At 40.4% G+C, this 24,448-nt stretch overlaps 1 protein-coding gene across 2 annotated transcripts in view; it reads right to left on the reverse strand.

The window, feature by feature from the left end:
- The window catches only part of DLGAP1 (DLG associated protein 1), a 429,880-nt gene that overhangs the window by 60,869 nt on the left and 344,563 nt on the right, over window positions 1-24,448 (reverse strand). The gene's annotated exons all lie outside the window — the stretch shown is intronic.

The following is a 24,448-nucleotide window of genomic DNA, read 5'->3' on the forward strand; positions in this document are numbered from 1 at the left end:
GTCTCAGTTGTGTGCAATTACTTGAAAACAAGGCAACACACATCAGTGGAACTCTTAGCTGGCGTAAACCCATGCTGACAATTAGGCTTTCTATCAATTTTAAGAAGCTGTTGTGCTCACTGTAACACTGCAAGAGCAGCCAAACATCCATCTCGTTACAGCTGTCTTGGACAGTGGCTAAGGCAGGCTGCTCAAGACAAGAACAAAGTAATGTTCTCTCTCCCAGCCACTCTCCCAGCTCAAGTGACTTGTAGTTTAGCAATTTCCCTAGTCTGATGTGGTATCCTTTGCAATCCCTTAAAGGATTTTATTTCATTTATTTGTGTGGTTGCTTCTTGAACTCATATACTAACAACAAAACATCTAAATAGTTTTACACATTTCATAAAAATGGTGCATTTTCTTCCCTATCTGTGTGCAATTTCAGTTTTTTTGGCGCACTCATATCAATATACCACATGTGTGATTGCCTTGTTGCTTTTATCTACCCATAATTGTTTGCCTCACTGCTGATAACATTGACTGATGCAAAGACAGAGGTGTAAGCAGAAAGGAGACATTTGCAGATGTGGAAACACTTTAAAATAAAATGCCTGTCAAACAGAAAAGAACAGCACTGATTGGGAAAGAAATTATCTTTTCCATCTTCCTACTGCATGCTGCTAAAGATGCAAAGTTTCTTTAAAAGGACAACTTTGAAAAGGTAGTTGGTGCTTCAATTTTTAAGAGAACTGAATGATGACATTTTTTGCTACATAAATACTTGAAGCTTCATTCATAATTTGTCATCAATAATAAACACACATGTGTAGAAATATCACTCAGGTTTATAGTAACTTAAAACTAATATAACTAGAGATAATGCTGCAGAACAACAGGAAGCATACAGCAGCAAAGCCCTCTTTACTCACTGTCCACAGCTGCATATAGGATTAAGCTGTGACAAGTAAGCTGAAGGATTTGCCAAAATTATCATATGGCAACATGTTAATAAGCTGGAATTTGGCCCAAAGAGATGACACAAAAACTGTTTTGCTGTGACAGATTTTGCCTGCCATTGGCTTTTTGAAACTGAAGGCCCATGATGACTTGTTACTCACCTTCTTGATGCGGTGTCAGCAAGAACTACTGGGACCTTCTTTCTGGAATTCAGTGCTAAACAGCCCAAATTTGGAGATCAGGAGGGAGATCTAATGCCAATAATTCTTCAGCTAGTAGCTCTTCTTCTTATCCTGTATCTCATGCCTGTGACTCTGGGATAAATCACTTAAAGGGCATCACATACGTACAGAGCACTCTAAATTGGTACCAGCCAGACCTTACTTAGCATAGCAGGCTTCTGGAACATAGAGGTGGGACTCAGCCTGCTGGAAAACCAGCTCAAGCTATATGCTTTTGCAATCTAGTGGTAATAAAAACCATCAGCCTATCTCCTAAGCCTCTTCTTCAGACTGCTGACAGTTCTGTGTCTAGTATGTAACTGGCATCAAACAAAGGGAGGTAAAACACTCAGTAAACCAGATGTATGGCAGTTATCATAGTTTCCACTTAATTTTTGCTCAAATTTAATAATTGCCAATCTGAAATGGGAACAGCTGACTGGCTGTAACATATAAAAAGTATGTTCATATTTATATATGTCCCTAGTTTCCTTCCCCACATGTACACGTTTGAAAAGCCTCGTGTTTTGCAGCCTTCACCCAAACATCTGCAATCACTTATGGAATAAAACAGTCTGCCATCTCAGCCTAGGCTTTTCAATGCACACTACAACTGATGTCGTTTTGGTATTTCGAATTTTCAAAAGAAACAAATAGGTTTCCAGGCAAACCACATCACAGAACATGCCATGGTTATCAGTTCAAAGAGCCTCACTGGCTCAGCAGCTAGTGCTGTGTTTCATCTAGTCTTCCTGACTGAGGTCAGGCAGGGAAATCTAGTGCAGGAATACACATCTGCGTATATACAAATAGCTTCAGTCTTCAGTTGTTCTCTCCCACTGCCCCCTGAAATAATCCTCTGCAAAGCACAAGAACTATCAAGTACAGGCTTGGCCAGGGGTAGACTTCAATATGAATCATGCTATGTTCTAGAGCGTGGGTGTTTTGCATGTCATTTTAGGGATGAAGGAAAATTGACTGAAACAGAGATTGTAACTGCACTATCCCATACATTACTGTGAAAAGGTCCCTCAAACTTTTTTACAAAACTGTATTCTGCTTACATTTTGTCTTTCCTCTAGCCCACACCAAAGCTAGGGTGAGAAATAAGCTCCCTAATGATCCCAGAGAGTGGAAGTAAGACCGGATTCAGGATGGAATGCTTAGACCTTCACTTCCCCAATTTGGCAAAAGAAGCTAGACATATTTTGGGTTCCCAAAAAGACCCAGCATGGATCCAGGCTTCAGTGAGTAACAGATTAGACTGGACACAGTAGAGGCAAAGCAGAACTGCCTCTGGGGCTGCTCCTGGCTAACCTGAACATGGTTTCAGTTAGTAGCCTCAGGCAAATCCTGGGCTGATGCCCACGCAACTTTTTTTAAGCAAATTCATCTGCATAAATGAAACTAAGGTGTTGTCGAAAGGGAGATGAGAACATGCTAACAGCTCAGCATCGGTAGGTATTGAGTGAACACTTTGCTGACTAATCCTGGTGGGCTGCCAGTGATAAAATTACATCAGGCTCCAGTAAAAGTTCTAAACAAATATCCTTTACTAAAATTAGAGGAATAAACTGTTCAGAGGACTCAAAGGACTGTTGAGTTTTTTATTACGTAAAGCCTTTGGAGTAAGATGTTACACTAACTTGGTAAATGGGTTTGAACATAGCTGAGACAGGGAAAATATGGTGTAGCAGACACTGTATTTCAGATGAGGTGGAAGGGCTACGGTTTCACAAGATCACAAACATCAAATGAAGTGTCTCAATACCTTGGTGTAAAAACTTAAGATAGAAATGGAGAAAATGCAAAAGATGGCTGCAAGAGTGACTCAGGAGTTTCACATTTGGAAATCAGTCCCTGTGTTGTCACTGGGACTACTGTCCGGTGCTTCTCCCTGTTTGCAGTCTGGCATATGAAGTCACACACCGCTGTGACTAAGATTAATTTTATTTTAGGTTATGTGTCCTCATGAAAGAGCTCCAAAGGATGCTGTTCAAAGTAGGCATTCAAAAGCACAGGTTTCTAAAAATGTGTTATTAAAGAAGAACTATATGAGCATTTCTTATGTATTTTCCCAAGGGCAAGCTGTCCATTTTTTCTTTGTTTTTATCCCTGAGATGTGGGATTTCTTCTCACAGACACAGATCCTGAAAGATCTAGTAAGAAATGATTCTTCATGTTACAAATGCCTTGTCTGCTGTCCCTACACGCTGCCTGGCAAAGCCTTCTGAGCTTTGAGTAACATCACTTTTATTACTTTTGAATGTAAGTAGTGCTTGGCATTGCAGATTTTAACTCTTTGTAGTGCTCTGGTTTTACACAAATATGATAGCTCCAATCATTTAGTGTCCTTTCCACAGGCATGCTTATCTGATGAATGAATTTAACATTCATAAGCATGTGACTTTCCTTCATGTCTGCCTTGTCCAACAGTATGGTACTGCTATTCCTTTTTGACTTGAGGTGCTAGTCAGTTTTGGATTAGATGGTTGCTATTGCTAGGAAAGGACCGTGGTGATGGAGTAAACATCAATCTTTGAATCTTTGCTAACAAAGAATAAAGGGAGTCTGACTTCCTTCAGCTCTGTAAGAATAAAAGAGACAAAGATTTCTGTTTTTCAAATCTAGGCTGATATCAGCACATGCTTAAACCAAAAATAGTCATTCCATATTCCCACCACCCACCCCCAGTGTCATACCCTGAGGTTTTCTGTGCTATATCTAGCAGTTTTGATGTACCTGTGTGAGTTCCTGTTGTTTCTGTCACATACTGATAGGTACAGCTCAAACAAATCAATGCCCCAGCTCCTGTGTTTCTGATTGCACTTTGTTCTTAAGAGATGTTCACTATGTTTTTATGTTTAGGGTATTGCTTCAGGTCTATAAACCAGCTTGTTTTGGCTATCTGTACTTAATGGAGGATGGCTGCTAGACCCACAGGCTCCTGTGTAGATTCTCCCCTTTCCCCAGCAATCCAATGTTCTTCAGGCCAGCCAGCAGGATCAAAAGCTACTTTACAAAGAACATTTCCCTTCACCTCAGGACTATAATACTGATGCAGAAGAAACACCCGCACTACTCGGGAGCTGCGGGCAGGTCACATAGAAATATTTTAGCCTCACATAGAAATGTTGCAAGGAAATGTTTAAAAGTCTATAATGAAGACATCCTGAATGAATGGACTGTTCACAAAGGATCATCTCAGCTCCTTTCAGAGCATGTATTAAGGATGGGGTTTGATCGTAGTTGTCTTCAGCAGCAGGACCAATGCAGATACCTTAGCCACTTCATGCCACTTCTGCAACATTACATTCCTGCCTGTACCAAAACACATCACACATCAGTTGGATGGTGCTGTCAAGCAGATCAGGTGCATGATACATGTCGCTGCTTTTACATTTAGTTTCTTCCTTTTTTTTTTTTTTTTTTACAATCCAGATTCACAGCACAGCTCCAGAAATAGCTGTATTAACAGAGTTGGAGGGAGCAAGACACTGTGAAATAGGGACAGAGATACTCCATGACAGTATCACTGCTGAAGACAGTGTGCTATCACTGCAGCCCAACTTTAGGGGCATGGAGCAGCCCCTACCTTTCTACTGACTATGAGAGCAGCTCAGGAAGATTTATTTTCCTAAGCTGAAGTTAGCCTTTATATATAACCTTTACTTCTCTCCATAGTGCAGGAAGATTCAAATTTGTACACTGATTTTTATCTTCAAAATGAGGAGCAATGTATTACTTTGCAACCAAGGAACCAGAACAGAGATACTGATACTGATATTTAAACAGATTTACAAACCCAAACCTACTTAAACATCTGGTCTGCATAGGGGTTTCTGTGAATTTTACCAGGCACCTATCCACATCATTAAATACCTAAATACATTTCTCCTTCTCTACATTCATATTAATGTAATTAAGATGAGAATTTGATTTTAGTTCTCTCAGGGTTCTTTTTTAACTTGAAGAAAAATATTTACTGCCTGGATAATTATTGTATGGTTCTGATTTAATGAATCAACAATTAAAAATTCACTTCTAATAATGCCCAGATCTTTTAAAAGATCTCTATAATGCAAGTCATCCACCTGCATGCATGAAGCGTCTTCTATGTTCACCATCAAAACAATGCCAAGATCCTCTTTTTGTGCTGGTGAGCTCTGTAAAGCTGACACATCTATGAAGAGAATAGGCTCATCTCCATTAGATCTTACACACCTGCAATAAAACTGGTAAAAAAAAAAAAAAAGTTTTTTTTTGCAGAATCCTTCACCATGGCAGCATTGTGAAAGCCAGGGGTATACAATTTAACATCGGGCTGAACCTGGATTTACTTTCATATTCATCAATGAAGGGGTGATTTTTACAGAATACTCTTTCCCAGAACAGAAGAAAACTTTGAAGTCTTCTGCTGAAAAGACAGTTGAATTGTGTAATGAGCTGATCAGCTCATATGCAGAAAGTTAAGCATCTCATCAATAACAGAAACTGAAAGCAGTCAGTGCAGAAGCATTAATTACACTTGGGGAAAAAGCAGCAGGTGAGTCTCCACTTTAGTCCATTGTCTTGGAAGTTCAGTGGTGAACTGGAGAAGCTTCCCACCTGCCCCAGCATTGTGTGAACTGTAATGGAGTTGGGTCAGTTTGTTCATTGAAATGTTTTTCTAAAAGGTACTGGCGTAGATTCGCCTGGGGGCTGTTGCTGTGTTTTCTTTGAATCAGTTACGGCAAATAAGGCAGTTGCAAGATCCTTTATATGAAGAGCCCAGGGGATTCATTTTTCCTGGTCCAGGCCAGCTGAGAGTGTGAGCAGAAGGACAGACTTTCAGCAGGCACAAAGTACAGGTATAGCTGCTGAAAGGGCAGCTCATTTCCAGTAAGTAGATAACCCACTCACTTCTTTCCTATCTGTGTACCCAGATCTGCTTCCTCTGAAAACTGGAGCACCTGGGGAGATGGTTGTATCCTGGTCCCTCTCCAGCATGCAGCATATCTGGGGACCAGGACTCTGAGGGTCTGAGGACTTCACCAGTTCAGACTCGGACACACTGGCAGAGGGAGGGCACGTGTGGATGGACGAGGAGAAAAGGCTCATTTAATAAACAAGTGAAAAAGGTTATTTCTTATTTCCTGCTCATCAAGCTCTGGACACTGAACTGCAAACCTCTAGTATTGCAAACATCTTAAAAGTTACTGGATGGTAAGCGGGTAGTATGCAGCAACTGCTTGGTGCAAAGGATCAGTACATTGGAGTCAGCACTGAAAAACGGTGAAGAGCGCAAACTCTTTCAAACATCACGAGAATGAATGGTTTTACCATTTGTATTTTTGTAGTGTCACGTCATCCGAACTTTTTTCTTTGGTTAGAAACCTCAGTCACCCTGTTACAAGTACCGTATCCCGAGGCTCTCCTTTCCCAGCTCTCCAGTAGAACAATACCTCCCTCTGGTGTTTGCCTGCCATTGTTACTGCCTCAGCCACAGCCCCTGGAAACCCTGCCAGAAGATGTTTATACTACAAACCCTCTTTCCTCGGCCGATGGCGTTTCAGGCTTTGGGCAGGAAGGAGGGTGTGCACCCACCAGGCACCCACCCGAGGCACCCACGGCCGCAGGCGGACATCACCGCATCGGGAAAAGCGGAGCGCCAAACTGCTTCTGCTGCCGAGCCGCACACGGTGCCAAAGACTCATTAACATGCTCCCTGCACTTATTTAATTACATGAACAGTAGGCTTACTGCAATGCATCTGGATGCTTTATTTGATGAATACAGGATCTTACCAACCCAGTCCTGAGAAGGTCAGGATACATATAGGGATATGTCAAGTGGCTGGATGATAGTTCAGAGTTAATGAATTACTGTGTTCTGCTCTTGGGACAGACAATGTGGAACTGTCATTCAGCTGCAAACTTATTTACAGGAATGCTGTCACAGCTTCAAGGCTCACATCTGACCTACAAGTGAATTTAAAGCTATATCTGCAGACAGAGGAAGCAAAATGAGACACAAGAGAATTAACCGCCGATCCTTTAGGCTAGACTTTACCTATCTTTTGCTATACTAATGCTGATTGTCAATTTTTTCAATGTAAAATTTAGAAGAAAATATAAAATCTTTATGTTAAATATATATAACACAAGAATCCATAATAAAACACGCAATACTTTTTCCCCCCAGATTTTTGTTGTAATCAGATGATGAAAACAAATCTGCAATACAAGGTGAAGGAAACTAAATGCTTGAAATCTGCATTTTTCCAAAGAGAAGTGGCTGTTTTGCTGGGCTGTTTAATAGAGAGTTCTTCCAAAGAATCATGCTATCATTCAGCTAGGTGCTCTCTCCAAACAGCCCACAGTTTTTTTTATATTTGACCTAAATGTCTGGAGTTTTGTTTTTTTTTTTTTCTATTTTCTTCAGCATATCACAGAACATGAATCTGTAAGCTGATTATTGTTGCTGTTAATACACTTCTGAATGCAAACATCTTTGCACATTATTTCAAACATTGGTGCATAGAGCTGAAATCAGAAAAGTTAAAAGAGCTTGAAAGCTCATACTAAATCCTGACTGTCTGGCTCCCTGGCCAATGCCTCATATTATACAAAGTGTGTAACCCTACTGCACCTTTGATGTAAAGCAACTACCCTATAATGTGCTGTAATCTCTCACTCCCTTTGTCTCTCAAACAATAATCCTCTTGCACATGGTAATCCTCAAAATCACATATGCTCTTTAAAGCTTTTCTTTTAGAAATTATTCATATCCATTTTCCAGGCACTGGAAACTAAATATTACAGAAAACCTGATTCTTCCTTCTTTCACCACAACAGTCTGAATTTTTCATATTCCACATCACTGCTTGGCTGGAACTGGATCAACAAAATAAGTAAACAGTTTCTAGTTGTCCAGCAAAACAATAGCATGCCAAGTTTTTGTTTGGTCAAGGCACAACATGTCTGGGAGAGTTAACAGGAAACAAGTAAAATGACATTTTCTATTCGGGTTGTAAAACAGACAATTTAATGTAGCTGTCTAGAACAATTAAAAAATATGTCCTCCTGGGCTACTCAAACAAGCTAGCAAAAGAAAAATTCCCACTCTACAGTAATAACAAGCCCCTTAGCACTGGCACCTGGATATTTACAAGTGTGCTACCAGCTGCTCAAAGTTTCATTTTGCAAGATTAAATGTTTTTAGATGATGCCACCTTAAGTCAGAGGTAGAGGTTGAGACTAGAGTTACTTCATCAGACTAGCGTTTTTATTTAAATAATCGAGTCATGACAACTGGTGATGACTATAATGTGAATCTCATTAGGCTGAATGTAAGATCCTAAATGACATAAACTGCATTAATTGCAGGACATGATGAATATTAGCCTAAGAGTTCAAAAAAGTATTTTTATTTGCTGACAATCATGCACATTGCCATACAGAATTTGTAGCAAGTTGAGGTACAGCTTCCAATGATACAACAGCACAACCTGCTGATCAGACCATCTCGTCTTTTCCATCCAAGCCCAGCCAGCTTGCCTCACTCCCTCTCTGAAAGACCAAGCACAGAGCACAGACAAGACCAAGGAATTTCTCCATGTTTGCTTTTTACAGAGGGCAGGGTCTGCTGCCAGCAGGACAGATTCTGGTTGTCCTCCTGACTTCTAGGGGCATTTTATTCCTTTTGCCCTTGTTGGGAGGTGCTTTCCACTGTCCCTGGGCATGGGAATCACCCATCCACAACCCCTCTGCATTGGTTGGTCCTACACAGCCGCGTTGTCCTCCCTTCTCCCGGGCCAGTGGGCAGAGCTGTGGCTCTGGGTCAGCTTCTGACTCACAGCAGCTGCCCTGGGGGTGGCGGGTAAATACACCTGAGCTTAACAGCACAGCTCTCTGGCATCCTGAGTTAATGTTTCACAGTGTTTGTCATTTAATCCTGTGACTACAAGAGGCTTAAAGTTTCTTCTGAAGTTCTGTGAAACTCTCATCCTCATACAAAATCAAAACTATTTTGCACTTACTTCATTCAGATAAAATCACAGAATCACAGAATCATTTAGGTTGGAAAAGACCTTTAAGTTCATCAAGTCCAACCATTAATTCAGCACTGCCAAGCCCATCACCAAACCATGCCCCTAAGCACTGCATCTATCCATTTTAAAACACCTCCAGGGATGGTGATGGCACCACCTCCCTCGGCAGCCTGTTCCAATGTTTGGCCACCCTTTCAGTGAAGAAACTTTTCCTAATACCCAATTTCAATCTCCCCTGGCATGAGGGGGACGTAAGACTATAACCTATACCTTGTGAGTCACAAACCAGAATGCAAACTCCCCAATTTCGAGAGTTTGAGGGAAGGAATCTTGATGGTCTCTCAGCCTAAGCAGCTTTGGATCTTGTTGGAGGTTTAGGGGTGCCCTGCAGACCAGCAGGTCTCTCTCTGCAGTGAACTGCAGTAGCACGTGTGTCGAGGCTCCAAGACTGCCACCCAGGTGTAACAAGAACAATAAATAGTACTGATAAACACTCCAAGCTGAAGTGGGCTGCATGTGGGAATCAGGCAGTACTATTTCTAAAAGAAAGGCAGGAAATTAGGCTCTCTTATGCCATTTCAACTGTTTACAGTAAATCAGCAAAATTAATGGTTCTAGCAGAGAGAAACTCTACTCTCACTGAAAAATTCACTGTACTCCAAGCAAGCTAGCCAAATATTAATTTCCTTACAGCTGTTTTCACCATTTATATCCTTGATTTGCAAAAATTAAGTCAGCTGAATTTTCTCATGAGTGCAAACATTTGTGTTGCAAAAAATAAGAAACTCAAGGATTTAATAAATTTTTAGGAAATAAAGTTAACTTATCAACTCTAAGTGCTTCTCATCTCACATGAAAGTCCAGAAACTCCAGATAGATATAACACTCTTGGGTAACCTGACTGTTTGCATGAAGATTTAGATTCTAAGTGTTGAAGGCTGTCAAAAGGAACCAGTCTAAATTTGATGAGCAGAAAAAAGTGAGGTAAACCACAAAGGTTACAAGCAAGACACCTAGGAAGACGCTAAAAATTTTTCATGCAGATACATCAATGAATACAAAAAAGTAATCTCATGTCCTCCATTCCTCTCTCTAAGGAGGATTAGAAGTCTAGCGGTCACAGGGAGCATGCTTGCTCTCTTTAGTCCTCACCCAGGTGATAACAACCAACTCTAGCCTGCCAAAGATTAATTAAGCAATCACTTTGCCAAACTTTGTTAGCAGTGTATTGATTAGAAACACACAGCTTTTAAATTATGAAATACGTGTCCTTTTTCAGTTTCTGAATTTTTAAAATCAGCGTAATCACTTCTAAATCACTGCTTTAATGTTTGTTTATTGAAAAACAAATTACTGAGGTAAGAGCTAATAGTTATAATTAATACTATTTTTCTTTCATCTTAATTCTTAATTGAAATGAGATTAAATGATCAGAAGTTAAAATAGAAGGCAAGGTAAACTGACTGCATATATGTTATTACTATGAGGAGAAGAAAACTTTAGTATTCAGATGAGAAGCTTATTGTTATCAGCAGTTACGAGACTGGAATCAGAATGTCCAGATCAGATTTCAGGCTCCAATTCCCTTTTTATTTCAGCTTTCTTATCAGTGATATGAGGCTAATAATCTTTGCTTTTCTCATTTATGGATTGTTTCAAGGATGAAAAATACAATGTCAACTTTGAATATTATCATAATTAGTTTTAAAAGTGTAAATTAAATAATGAAGATATATCATAAAAGTAAAGAAATGGGGTATTTGGAACCATGAATGCACAATACTGATTTTTTCAGGAAATAATAGCAGTCTGATGAAGAAAAATTAATCTTTTTTTCTTCAGTGGCAAGGAAACAAAATTTCAGAAATCACCGTATGACTTTTTTTCCACATATTTCCCACTGAAGAGGCCCATTCTGAGAGTTAAAACTATTACAGGTGCAACTATCTTCTGATGTATGTATGGCTAGAGTCTAAGATTTTCAGTTTATGGAAGAGTGGTTGTATAGACAAAGAACAGGAGTTGGGATCTAGTAAAATATTGTAGTTAAGTGGATTCCAAAACACCTAGTGATAAATAAATAAAGAAACTACAAATCCCTATTTGATTACCAAAGTGTATTTAAAAAAATTAACCCCTGCCACTTGGAGAATTCATGGAGAACATCAATGGTATAATGGCTTAACTAACTTCAGAAGAAAAAAAATTGTCCTTAAAGTATTAAAATTAATGCCAGCAAAAGTAATCCATCAGAGTAAGATAACACATGACAAGCATAATTGGCTGATTATTTCTCCAGACAGTCAGTGGAACAAGACAAATGACAAAGCTTACAAGTTACAGCAATTTATCAGTTGCTTGTAAACTAGTTTAGCTATATTGTCTTAAAGTGTGTGTTGCTATACATCAGGTAATGGTCTGATTCTCTTTTTCACTTCACGAACGTCACCTGGTTACTTCTACAGTGGATTTCCTGTACTGACACCACTGATGAACATGGGAGTGAAATGTTTTGGAAAATGTGGGTCTTTAACATTTTTATTCTTAATCTCAGCAAAACTTCACACCAACATGTACCTGCTTATCATTCAACGTTACCTAGTGGACACTGGCATGTTTCCTTTCAGACGTGACAGTCAAACCTCAAGTTTTACATTTATGTTTATGACTGAAACACAGAAATTCCAACTCACTTCACACTTCCAGGCATTCCTAAATCAATATGAAGGCTTAAGCTCCAATGTGATTTTTGGTATAAATTCATTTGTTCAGGTTGTAGGACTAGGAATTGATTTATTCTTTCAAAAACAAACTCAAAATCATTTTATAACCCTTTCTAAAAAACCTTCAGGAGCAATTTAGTGAATCAGGGATACAATATGGATAACCTACGGCAAGGTGTATGCAAAGGTGTACCTTTGCACGCTGTTATTTTCTATGGAGAAGTGTCAATGCTTTTTATGACCTGAGGATCCATCTGTGTACTGTATAATGTGAAGATAAGATCAAAATGACAGAATTGTAAAAGTGTCTGTAAAACTACTAGATTTTGCACACTGACACACTTACTTGCATGGTGCTACACATTCTGTCCTGACTGATTAAAATCTGGAATAATTCTAAAATAAACCAATGTGACATCAAAAGTACAACACTATGATACTTTTGAAGTGTGTTTTCTTTTCCTGCAGAAAATGAATCTTTTATTAATTGCATTCATGGCTAATATGACAGTTATCTGAAGAAAAATAGTTTAATGATAGGCATTGGTCTAGGTATTCAATTTCCACAGAAAAAAAAAGGAAAACATATGATACCATTTGGCTGTCATAAAATCATAGAATCATAGAATCATTTAATTTGGAAAAGACCTGTAAGCCCATCTACTCCAACCATTAACCTAGCACTGCCAATCCCACCACTAAACCATATCCCTAAGTACCACATCTACACATCTTCTAAATACCTCCAGGGATGGTGACTCCACTACCTCCCTGGGCAGCCTGTTTCAACGCTTGACATTTTTGGTGAAGAAATTTTTCATGATGCAATCTAAATCTCCCCTGGCACAAGTTGAGGCCATTTCTTCTTGTCCTGTGGATTGCTACTTGGGAGAAGAGACCGACCCCCACCTGGCTACAGCCTTCTGTCAGGTAGAGAGCAATAAGGTCCCCCTTGTACCTCCTTTTCTCCAGGCTAAACAACCCCAGTTCCCTCAGCTGCTCCTCATAAACCTTGTGCTCCAGACCCTTCACCAGCTTTGTTGCTCTTTGTACACGCTTCAGCACCTCAGTGTCTTTCTTGAATTGAGGCACCCAAAACTGCCCACAGTATTTGAGGTGCGGCCTCACCAGTGCCCCAGTACAGGGGGACAATCACTGCCCTAGTCCTGCTGGCCACACTGTTTCTGATACAAGCCGGGATGCTGTTGGCCTTCTTGGCCCCCTGGGCACACTGCTGGCTCATGTCCAGCTGGCTGTTGACCAGCACCCCCAGGCCCTTTCCCACCAGGCACTTCCCAGCCGCTCTGCCCCAGCCTGTAGCGCTGCGTGGGGCTGGTGTGACCCAAGGGCAGGGCCCGGCACTGGGCCTGGCTGCACCTCATACAACTGGCCTCGGCCCATCGGTCCAGCCTGACCAGGTCCCTCTGCAGAGCCTGCCTGCCCTCAGGCAGGTCAACACTCCCACCCACCTTAGTGTCACCTGCAAACTTACTGAGGGTGCACTCGATCTCCTCGTCCAGATCATAGATAAAGATATTAAACAGGACTGGCCTCAATACTGAGCCCTGGAGAACACCACTTGTGACTGGTCGCCAACTGGACGTAACCTCATTCACCACCACTCATTGGGCTCGGCCAGCCAGCCAGCTTTTAACGCAGCTTAGAGTAGTACACCTGTCCAAGCCATGAGCAGCCAGTTTCTCCAGGAGGATGCTGTGGGAGATGGTGTCAAAGGCTTTCCTAGGGTCCAGGCAGACACATCCACAGCCTTTCCCTCATCCACTAAGGGGGTCATCTTGTCACAGAGGGAGATCAGGTTTGTCAAGCAGGACCTGCCTTTTGTAATTCCACGCTGACTGGGCCTGATCACCTGGTTGCCCTGTATGTGCCACATGATGGCACTCAAGATGACCTGCTCCATAACCTTCCCCAGCACCATCAGACTGACAGGCCTGTAGTTCCCCAGATCATCCTTCTGGTCCTTCTTTAACATGTGCATCACATTTGTTAACCTCCAGTCAGCTCCAGCTAACCTGCCAATTAGCCAGGACTGCTGATAAATGATGGGAGGTGGCTCAGTGAGCACTTCTGCCAGCTCCCTCAGTACCCTGGGGTGGATCCCATCCAGCCCCATCGACTTGTGTATCTCAGTGGTGTAGCCAGTTGCTGACCATTTCCCCTTGGATTATGGGGGCTTCATTATGCTCCCCATCCTTGTCTTCCAGCTCAGGGGGCTGGGTACCTGGAGTGCAACTGGTCTTACTATTAAAGAACGAAGCAAAGGCGGCATTAGAGTATCTCAGCCTTTTTGTCATCCATGAAGATGTCATCTTTTGTCATTTCAAAGTAGCTTTAAAACCTTCAGTTAAGATATGTAGGTCTATCATTATGTCAAATCCCAAGCTTTTAACACCAAACATATGATTAGTGTTGTCAGATCTGTCAAACACAGCAACTTTGGCAGGTATTAAGTGCAGTAGCACTGACTTTGTTGTCAGCAGTTGGTTGGCTCTAGCAGGTCCTGCTGCGGGATTGGATTGGGGTGCCTCTCTGGGAGGGCTCCCTGTCTCCCTCTGCTCCTGGCAGTCCCCTGGGGTGACCTTCTGGGATTTCACCTTCTCTAAAAAACCCTGGGTGAGCCTAAGCACAGGGTGAGCTTTCTCAATGATGAAGGGGCAGTGAAGGGATTTAACAGGTGGCTGATTCCTTGACTTTCTGTTTAATCGACCTTCTTAATGCTGCTGAGATCAAATTATATTGTTTACATTGTGTTATGAAACAGTACTTTGGATGGGGTATTTTCCATTATTATTGAAATCAAGTAACTGACTGCAAAGGGCAGCTGTGCAAGAAACGTATTTTGTAGCCAACACCATATTGTGTTACATTATACTACCAAAAGCACAGCATGAATGTCAGAGGGTGTAGGATTTCACTGGCCCAGGTCTTCTGTAGCTGGATCTTTCCTGAATGAAGATGTATTATGAGAATAACTAAAAATATTTCAGAGTTTCAGTTTTCAAGGAATGGTTTCTTGTACAGTTGTTATGTGCCCAACTCTATATAGCTTAAGCTTTGAAATCATAAACCCAAATATATATGTATAAAACTTATGAAAGCTTTTCATGCCAGAAATTGATAATTTCAACTTTGATACATCAGGTCCTTACAGGATTTGAAAGAAGCAGCTGCACAGGACAATTAGGCAGCTGGAGATCAACCCTCTGCAGCGATATAAAGCTCCAGTTTCTGAGCCTGCAGGGATATGAAATATCAGGTTTTAAGTATGACATCTCAACATGCAGAAGAGCTGTCACTGCTGTTTTCAGTTTCAAGAAGGGAAATTATTTCTGGGGGTAAAGCCAAATTTAAAGAGGGAACATTCTGGGGTTGTATTAAAGATAAAGCTGGAAACTCTTTGAAATGGCAAACATATTTGAAACAGCATAGTATGTCTTCCTTTCAAACATTAATTATTGCTCCATCTACCTTTTCGGAAATACTTGATTCCTAGCTTTGTTTACAATGTGTTTGTGTGTGATAACTCTTACAACCCAAAGGCAAAATGGTAACAACCTGTGTGATCACCTGGCTCCACCGTTTTTCAGTCTCTGCAAATTTATTTTTAATAATAGCTTTTTTATATTTGTAAATTTATTAAGATGACTCATCAGATCTGTAGATCCTTTAAGTATTGTATGGACAGCATACAATAGTGCTCTATATATACCTACAAAGAATTTTGAAAAAACTGGAGGGACCTCCCTCAGACCTAGCCAGGTACAGTAGGATTCCCAGCAGTGCTTAGCTCCATTTGCATCCTCTGGCTATAGAAGAACATGTGATAGTTGGAATGAGAGTCTCATTATGAACTCAAATGGTTACAAAACCCGTATATTGGAGGACCCAGAGGAATATGCACACAGGGGCACAGGCTACAATTGAAACTAAACTCAAGTTGAGGAGAAATCAGAAGGCAGAAGTTTAGTTATAAGCTGTATATTATATATTTTTCTATATAGTCAATGTAACTACCAATCAGCACATAACACATAAGACTTCCTAGAGGATGCTGGAAGAACAATATATGCCCTGTACTCAAAATGTAAAGATTTACAGCCCTTATAAGCCTTAAATTAGCCCCACTGGCCATTTCTTCACAAAATGGTTACTAATTCAGTACACAGAAAAAGCAGTGCTCATCTGATCAGCAGCTCTCCCCTACACTGGGTTTTCTTTCTTGCTCAATGTGCAGTCCCATCATAGGTCTGCCAAAAATAGCTGACACTGCACCCAAAAGACAGAATTCCTATTTTCCTTGGTGGCTAACATTTTCTTTCAGAAAAAAAAAAATATGTTTAGGATCACCTTCTGAGGAAAAGAGAGGTTAATTACTCCCATTTCAGAGGTGGGGAAATGAGAAGCAGAACAATTAAATTTAAGATTACCTACAATTCTGAGTCTGCAGTCTAAGATGCTGGTAATTTTACAGATTGCATCACCTCCTGCATGCAGGGGAGAGATCCCTGTGACTTCAGTTCTACCTCAGCACTTCCACCAATTAAGTCTGCATCTCCAGCCAGAGACTCATGAAATGAGTTCAAAGCAGGCAGACGTGTCTCTGCCCATGGCAGGGGGGTTTGGGACTACCTGGTCTTTAAAGATCTCTTCCAATCCAACCCATTCTGTGATTCTATGGTCCTATGACACTGGCAAGAAATTACTTGTTTAACATCACACAGGAACTTTTTGTTGGAAGCGGGAAGAATCCAGGTCTCCAGGTCAGCTTTCCATGGGTTTAACTATAAGCCCATCCTTTTTAGAGGTGCAGTTCCCTGGTCTCATTTGGTCCACACTTTCTTCTGCAACAAATTAATCTTGGACTCAGAGGACAACAGCTTCCCTTATTTCATATTCCTAGACAACCCTGGATTATCTCCTGAGCAGAATCCAATCTGTTCCCCACAGAAGGCAGGCAGAGACCTTCAGGAAAATACAGTAAACCTTGCAATTAAGGATTATGACATACAGTAGGTGCACAATGGAGCCAAAATAAGCCTGTGGAGGTAAGTTTAAGTCCAGAGTTTTCTACTCTATGAATGATTCACTTGATGACTTTAAGCATGACCTTTTAAAGTAATTCTGGATCTATAATTTCCTGTGCTTACAAAAAAGCAATGAGAAAACAAAGTAAAGGAGAAATTTCCACTGTGAAGCATTATATTGGAAAATATGAGCAACATTAAAGAAGACTGAAATCCATCTTGCTGCTGGCTGAAGCACCAGGGGTGACAGTTAACAGGGGCTGCCATGCTCCAGGTGGACTGGAGGGGAGACACACATGCCTGTGGGCATTTACAGATGAAGAAGAAAAGAAAACCTGAGGAACCAAGCCTGGTCTCTGAAGGGGAATGTGGCATGCAGAAATACACATTTCCACTTCTCCTCACCCAGCTTGCACCTTTCTCTGCCCTTTCACCCAGCTTGCTCCCATTTCTTTCTCTTTCTCCAGCCATCCCATGCAATCCAAGCTCACTGTCCTCTTCCAGCAGTCATTCCTCTGGCATCTTCTCCCAGTCCAGACACTCCCTGGACATCCAAGTCACAGTCTTCCCTCCAGCAATCCATTGCCCTCTGCCTCTGGCGTCAGGCTCCTTAGCAGTTCCTCACGCCCAGCTTCTTCATTAAAATGTTCATCAGCCTTTTTTATTTCTATGCTGTGTTGTTGAGTCACTTTGAGTTTTCTGTATTTTAAAACTCAACTACTCCAGGTTAAAGTCTAGTAAAACTTACCTTTTCAAGTTTAAAAGGTTTTTCTGAGTCTTTCTGGGAAACTCACTATAAGGAATAGAGCGAATGTAATCTACCTCAAAACATCAACAGACTTGATGTCCTGTCCCAGCTGAATCTCTCTCTAATCATGGTGGGTTCTCTTAGAGATCCCAGTTTAACACTTTTCCTCCTGTGGATTGCTACCTAAGTCTTCTTGCCTCCTATTAGTTTCAGGCTTACCACAGTGCCTTTCTGGCTTCTCATCCATCTCAGAGTCATCAGCAGTTTATGGGTATCCTATCAGGTGACTGTCTTCCTGACATTTACTCTTGCAGCTCCCCAGGAGAGTTTGCTTAGGCAAACACTTGGCCCTGGGGCTGAACATCTATCTTCCAAGGTTTCATGTGAAAATATCAACATAGTTTTTATTTTTTTTTTAAGGACATCACCATGGTGTGGTGCTTGAGGGTTTTTTCCCCCTCAGCATGTGAGAAAGCTTTAGCTTTGGAAATAAAACCATCTTGTTGAACATGTTATGCATATCTTTCTGTTTTAAAGATAATCATGGAAGATAGTAAGTGTTCACATTCTGCTTTAGTCTCTTTACTAGGAAGCAATGCTTGCTACAAAATGACTTTAAGGGAATCAGGCATCCACACATTAAGTGAAGGTATCTGGAAGAAATTACTAGCTATTTGCTTTTTGTGATTCTCTTTGTTCTAATATGAACATATATGCATAAATAAAATCAGTTGTTCTCAGGTCTTACAAAAGTGTTCTTCATCTGGGTCAATGTGAAAGGCCAGCAGCACTGCTTGCTGGGGTTTCCTGCTGATGCTAATGAAGAGCAATCACACTGGAGGAGGAAGCTTCCACATCTCAGTTTTCATCACTGGGCTGTGGGAAAGCTATGACCCACTTTTGCAGTTACCTCCAAGAATGTTCTCATTTATTCATTTTCAGTTTGAAATGGTCTTTTGTCAAAAGCACAAGCAGGTATCCTTCAAGAAAATGTGAACTCATACTGCAACTGCCTGGAACCAATTTGTACCCTAAATTAGCAGTAGAAGCAATGGAACTTATTGATGCAAGTAATGTAAACAGAAAGATTCATTTAAAAATCTCTCAAGATTGAATTAGGCTGACAAATTAAAAATTAACAAAACTGAGGCACAACAGCAGCTTTCAAGAAAATAAGCATTGTTTAGTAATAAATTTGCAAGCCTCTGCAATAGAATAGGCACCTTTCAAGTAAAACACCTGTTGAAGTATTTTCTTAGCCTTCCAAATAAAAAATGTAATTTCACATTCCTTGTTTTCAGGATCTGATGCCAGTCTCCTTGGAAGCAGGAGGTGCAGCAGATAGTGCCCTCTGTTACACTTTCAGCAGTGCTTCCTACATGTTACTTTCCAAGAATGTCTATTTTTCTAAATGTTGTGAGAACAGTTTTCATTTTCGCAAACGACAGGAACGATGGGGCCATGGTAGCTGCACGATTTCCAGAAAAGTGAAAGACAAAGAGCGTGCTGGCAAGGTTCACGCTGTGCTGCAGTTCACACTGAGATGAACTTCACTCCTTGGACTGTCTGTCCTCAGCACTTGCTGCAGCTGTGAAATTCGGGTCTGCACCTTGGCTGCCGTTAGTTACAGGGTGACACAGTCACACATCACAGCCTGTCAAGCACTCAGGCTATAAAGGAACTAGCACTAAGCACACCTGCATGATTTTGTTGTGATTTCACAGATACCTTCAACTGCTCAGCTTCAAAAGACAGGAAATAATGGATTTATTTCTGATATCCAAATTGGATAATCTAGCACGTATTTATTTCTGGGCAAAATTCACTTTGGCTATGGAAACAGTGTTGCCTTCAGTGTTCAATAAGAATCTGTAACATTTCATTTAGGCTACCTAAAAAGAAAAAAGGCATTAGCTCCTAACTTTTACAATATCAGAACTAGGTTTAATTCATACTACTGCTGTTATCATGCTAATTTTTGTAAAGGGAATTGGTTTTATTTTGAACCCAGTTAACAGGCTTGTATCTTGTGCTGGAGTGGATTCTTTTGGCCAATTCTGACCCATTAATGAGATGAGGGCTCCCTGAAGGCATCAGATGAGATAAATCAGCACATGCATATGCAGTTATTAAAAAACTTGACCCTGTGCCATGCAGTCCATGCATCTGAATGAAATATAGGCCTTACTTTTGCCCATAAATTTTACATTTTTTAATCTATAAGTTGAAAGAACACAATATACTGTAATTGTACTGTATTTGGAAAAACTTGTTCAAAAATAGATTTTTATAAACGAACAATCATGAAGTGGAATTGAGCCAGTCAGATTACTGGCAAAGCTTCCTGCTGAATATGATTAGATAAAAGGAAAACAGAGAAAATTGATCCTCTCAGCAGAATTTGCCATAATTATATGCAGGATGAGGAATTAGCTATTATTCTAATGTTAAATTCCTCAAGTGGCCAGAAGGAACACTCTTGCATAATCTGCTTTTTTGATCTAGTCCATGCAAAATGAAGATCCATAAAAAAGTTAAGAAAAATGGAGATGGGGCTGATCAAGATCTATAAACCTGGTAATCTTCTTCCTAAAGGTTACAGTGGAAGGATGTATTGGGATTGTCTTACCAGCACTTCTCCAATAACCCACTAGCTTCTGTTTAACAGAAGTTTTCATTTCAAGAAGTAAAATCATTGAATTTCACACATGCATTTGTCCCTGTCAAGTTGCAATCCAAAAAGCCTCTAAATCTCAAGTGCTATTCTTGCAAGGCAACTTCTTTGTGATGGTTCATTGCTAGCATGACCTGAACTCTGCCCTGCTGCACCAGCCATCACATTGTTGTGAATTAAAGTCTTGTGTTTTTACCAACACAACAGGACTTCTCTGATCACGAGCTTCTGTTTATGCAAGGAGCTCATGGCTTGGAGCACAGCTTTCTCATCGCCACCTAATTCAAGTGGAGATGGTACTAATAAGATGAAATAATACTTCTGAGAAGATACAAATGACTCATGAACACAAAGAGGGAATAGGCTATGTAGCCTAATGAGAAGGGAGGATTGCCCTCAATACTACTGAATGCAGTGAAATAGCAAAAATGAAATTGCGATAGGTTGGCATTTCTGGCTGGTGGGCTAACAGCTGAGTTAGGTAACAGAGGAATTGTGAGCACAGTTAAGCAAGTAGAAAACTTCTCAGTGCATCTACTTTCCAAAAAATCAGAAACTTACATAATTATTCAAATTAGCAACATGAAATGGAATCAAAGGAAAAGGAAACAAAAGCAAGAAGCTATGAAAAGGAACAGCTTGTCTGAAAGATAATTATATACTGTTAAGAAGAGTAAGAAAAAAAGCACTATGTTTAGTATGCCTCCAGATTAGCACTGGTCTTTCCTTAAATGCAATCTGCTCTGCTAATTCTCCTCATTTCTTTTATTATAGATGTTGCAAACATAATGGTTTTACAGTTCAGGACAGGGTAGGTGATCTTAGCTGCAGTATTACTACAAGCCACCCATATCCAGACTGCTGAGATGGCCTTACTCTAATTCTAGCTGCTAAAATAATCGCTATTAAAACATCAAAAGGAAAAGAAGGAAAAAGGAAATCTGATTTACTAGTAGGGGCCCAGAAAAATCTCTCAAGTTGTCAGAGTTGTAACACTGTCATCTCCTCTTCGCTTCCTGCAGCCTCCCATGTAGCCCCCATTCCCTTTTTTTCAGCCAGAAGTGACACTTGCCTGCTGGAGCTGCCCAGTTTGTCCAGCAACACACTTGACTGTGAATGCAGAGTTCTCCTTCATGCTAACCAGAAGGGTGCAACTGGGAAAAACCAGAAATTTTACATAAAGGCAAAATTTAAAGAAAATGACTGCTAGAGCCATGAGTGATTAATATGTATGTGAACAGTGGGGAGAGCTGCCGACTGGTAACTTTATGCAATAATGCTTTTAGCAAGTATAAAATATGGCTTTAACAGATAGTATTCCAGTGAAATCAGCTGTATTCAAGAGGTGGCTGTAGAGATGGAAATGTGATTGAGGTCCTGGAGACAACAGCAGCTCTAGCTATATATATATATGTTGTAACTGATGGGCAAAGGGCATCTGGGACACTGGGTGTTCTTCCCTAGAATTGCCTTTATTTATTCTGGACCTATCACCAACCCCAGATGCAGCAAATACTTTTATACCATATAATGTTTAGGTATTTTAATTTACATCTTTAAGATGGAGGCAGATTGCAGCACATCTTTAGAGTTTGTCTCAGAATATATGGTTATGGACTACTGGATAATAATTCCTCAACTGTTGTGAAAATGCCAATTGAAAAGTCTGTGGTCTGACTGCTGGAGGTGTTGCTGGCTGACAAACTAAAAGATATCTACATTTTTCATAGGCAGGGAAAGGTGGAAGACAAAAATCTATGAGATAAAAATAAGTATGGATACATCATCGTTTTTCTCCAAAGCAGAGTTATAGACTGATTGGAGAGCCATTACCTGTAAAAATCAGAATAAATTGCCTAGGAAAAATGGTGACTGACATGAGTGTCATGAGGTCATCAGGTTAGTTTACGAATCAGTATTACTGAGTTTACATGAGATTTAGTTTACTAAGCAGCAGTTTTTATTGAGTAAATGAGCTACCCCATTAGCTTCAGCTTGTCCCCAAAAAAATCTTCATTAACTAACCACTTCTGCCAAACACGGCAAACATCTCAGGCTTGAGTATTGTGGGGAATTACCAGGGACTGAGCCAGAGAAATCACAGTGTAAATACAAGCCTAGAAGAAGACATGCCAGTTGACTTCAACTTCAGCAAGTATTAAAATATGGATTCAGTGGAGACAGACAGAATCGGAAATCTGCAGTGAGAGTGAAGATGAATCAAAGTGCATGAAATTAAAAGTTTTTACAAAAACACATTTTAAGCAGAGCAGCTGATAAGAATCAGCAAAGCAGCTACAGTGAATAGTGGAAAGCTGACCGGCAGATTACACGTGCATTGGTAGCACGTGAAATGGTTGCAGGCCTTGCTGTACAAAATTATTTAATGACATTACAACTTCTAGATGTGAACTTCTTTTCACTTAAAGTAATTTGAGAAATGCAACACTTTCCCCTATTTGATGAAAAACCGTGACTTTGTAACTTACTGCACTTTAAGGGAGATGTATACTAATTTGGATTTTGCAAAACCTATACAAACTGCCCCTGTAGAAAGGTACCCACCTCTTCTTGTTACATTGTCAAAAAGCAAACACGCACCAGTTTTATTTTACAAGTGAAATGTAACAGTATGGATGAGCTAGATATTGCTGACAGCTTGAATTAATAATTTCTCTGGGCTTCTTTCTCTCTCCTAAGAAGCATGATGTCATGCTCCAGTAACAATAATAAGATTTTTCAGGAGAAAAAAATTAGATGTAAAATACAATGCCAGATGATGCCAATGCAACCATTGCTTTTCTGTATGAGAAACTGACAATGTCTCAAGCCCCAAGGAAGGTAACATCATGTAAGTGAGAAAAAGGATAGCGTTTTTTGAAACAGGAAGCCTGGACCAGGTGGATACACCTAATCCTGCACCCATGATTAATGTCACATGTTCAGAATTACTACATTGATGTTGTTTGATAACCACACTGTTTATTTTTGGAGATTAGTGATAGTAATTGGCAACATTTCCCAATTACACAGGTTCTGGCTTGGGATAAAAAGACTTTCTTCCTTATGATTCTGCATAGACATTGGCCAGAATGCCACACTAAAGGAGTCCCTGACTCCTCTCCATGCATGTCGGAGAGAAGACCGTCTGAAAACTGAGGAAGGCTTCCTCTTATCGTCATCATCATATGACATAGTTAGTTTTTTTCCAGTGGTGCAAAGGTGGTGCAAAGGACACGCGTATACCAAACTTTATGTGTTGAGAAGAAAACACAGATGGTTTGCGGGAAGTGCACATGGTTGCAGTGCAAATAGAAATAAACTCTTTAATGGAGTCATGCTAATTTTTCAGTGGGTGGTCTTTTTTTTGTCATTGTTTAGCACATGTATAAGGAATATGGTGGCAGTGGTCAATTCACTATATGATATTATGGACAACAGATGCAAGGCACTCAGCATTGCTCCACCTCGTTCTGCTGAACATGATCTCCTTGATAATTGTAGGGGTGGAAAGAAAGATAGATAGAGCCATCTCTTCTGTATTTTCCATTTATGAATGTGACAGAAACAATCTTGACATTGGGTAATAAGCAGTTTTTCTTGTGTTGGAGATTTGTCTGCTACTACAGCATAGGGCAAGTGTAGTATGACATTTCCCAGGATCTCATGTTTTCTAGCAGCATAATGGAAAAAAAAACCCAACATTTGAAAAGATTCCTCAGAAATCATGTTTTGCAAGCCATTTCTGTATTATTCCCTAGGATTTGGTTGCACAATTTGAGCTTTTGACAGAAAAAGGACTAGAAACGCTTACATTTGTATCTTCTAAAAAATATCATAAACTGGATTCCAACAGATTAATGCTCCTGACCCAGACTCTTCTGGTTGTAAAGGCACCTGCAGTGAAAGAGAGGAGCCAGATGTTTCTGTGACACCAGGCATATGGAAATTATGAGCTGATTCTACAATGCTGGAATCTGAGGACACTCAGCACCTTTTACAATTAGATCTTCAATGAGCAAAGTTTGCAGGAAAAGAAAGATCTGTCTCACTTTTGCAGCTTAAC

Source organism: Falco biarmicus, chromosome 3 (assembly GCF_023638135.1).
Source record: "Falco biarmicus isolate bFalBia1 chromosome 3, bFalBia1.pri, whole genome shotgun sequence".
Classification (NCBI taxonomy): Eukaryota; Metazoa; Chordata; class Aves; order Falconiformes; family Falconidae; genus Falco; species Falco biarmicus.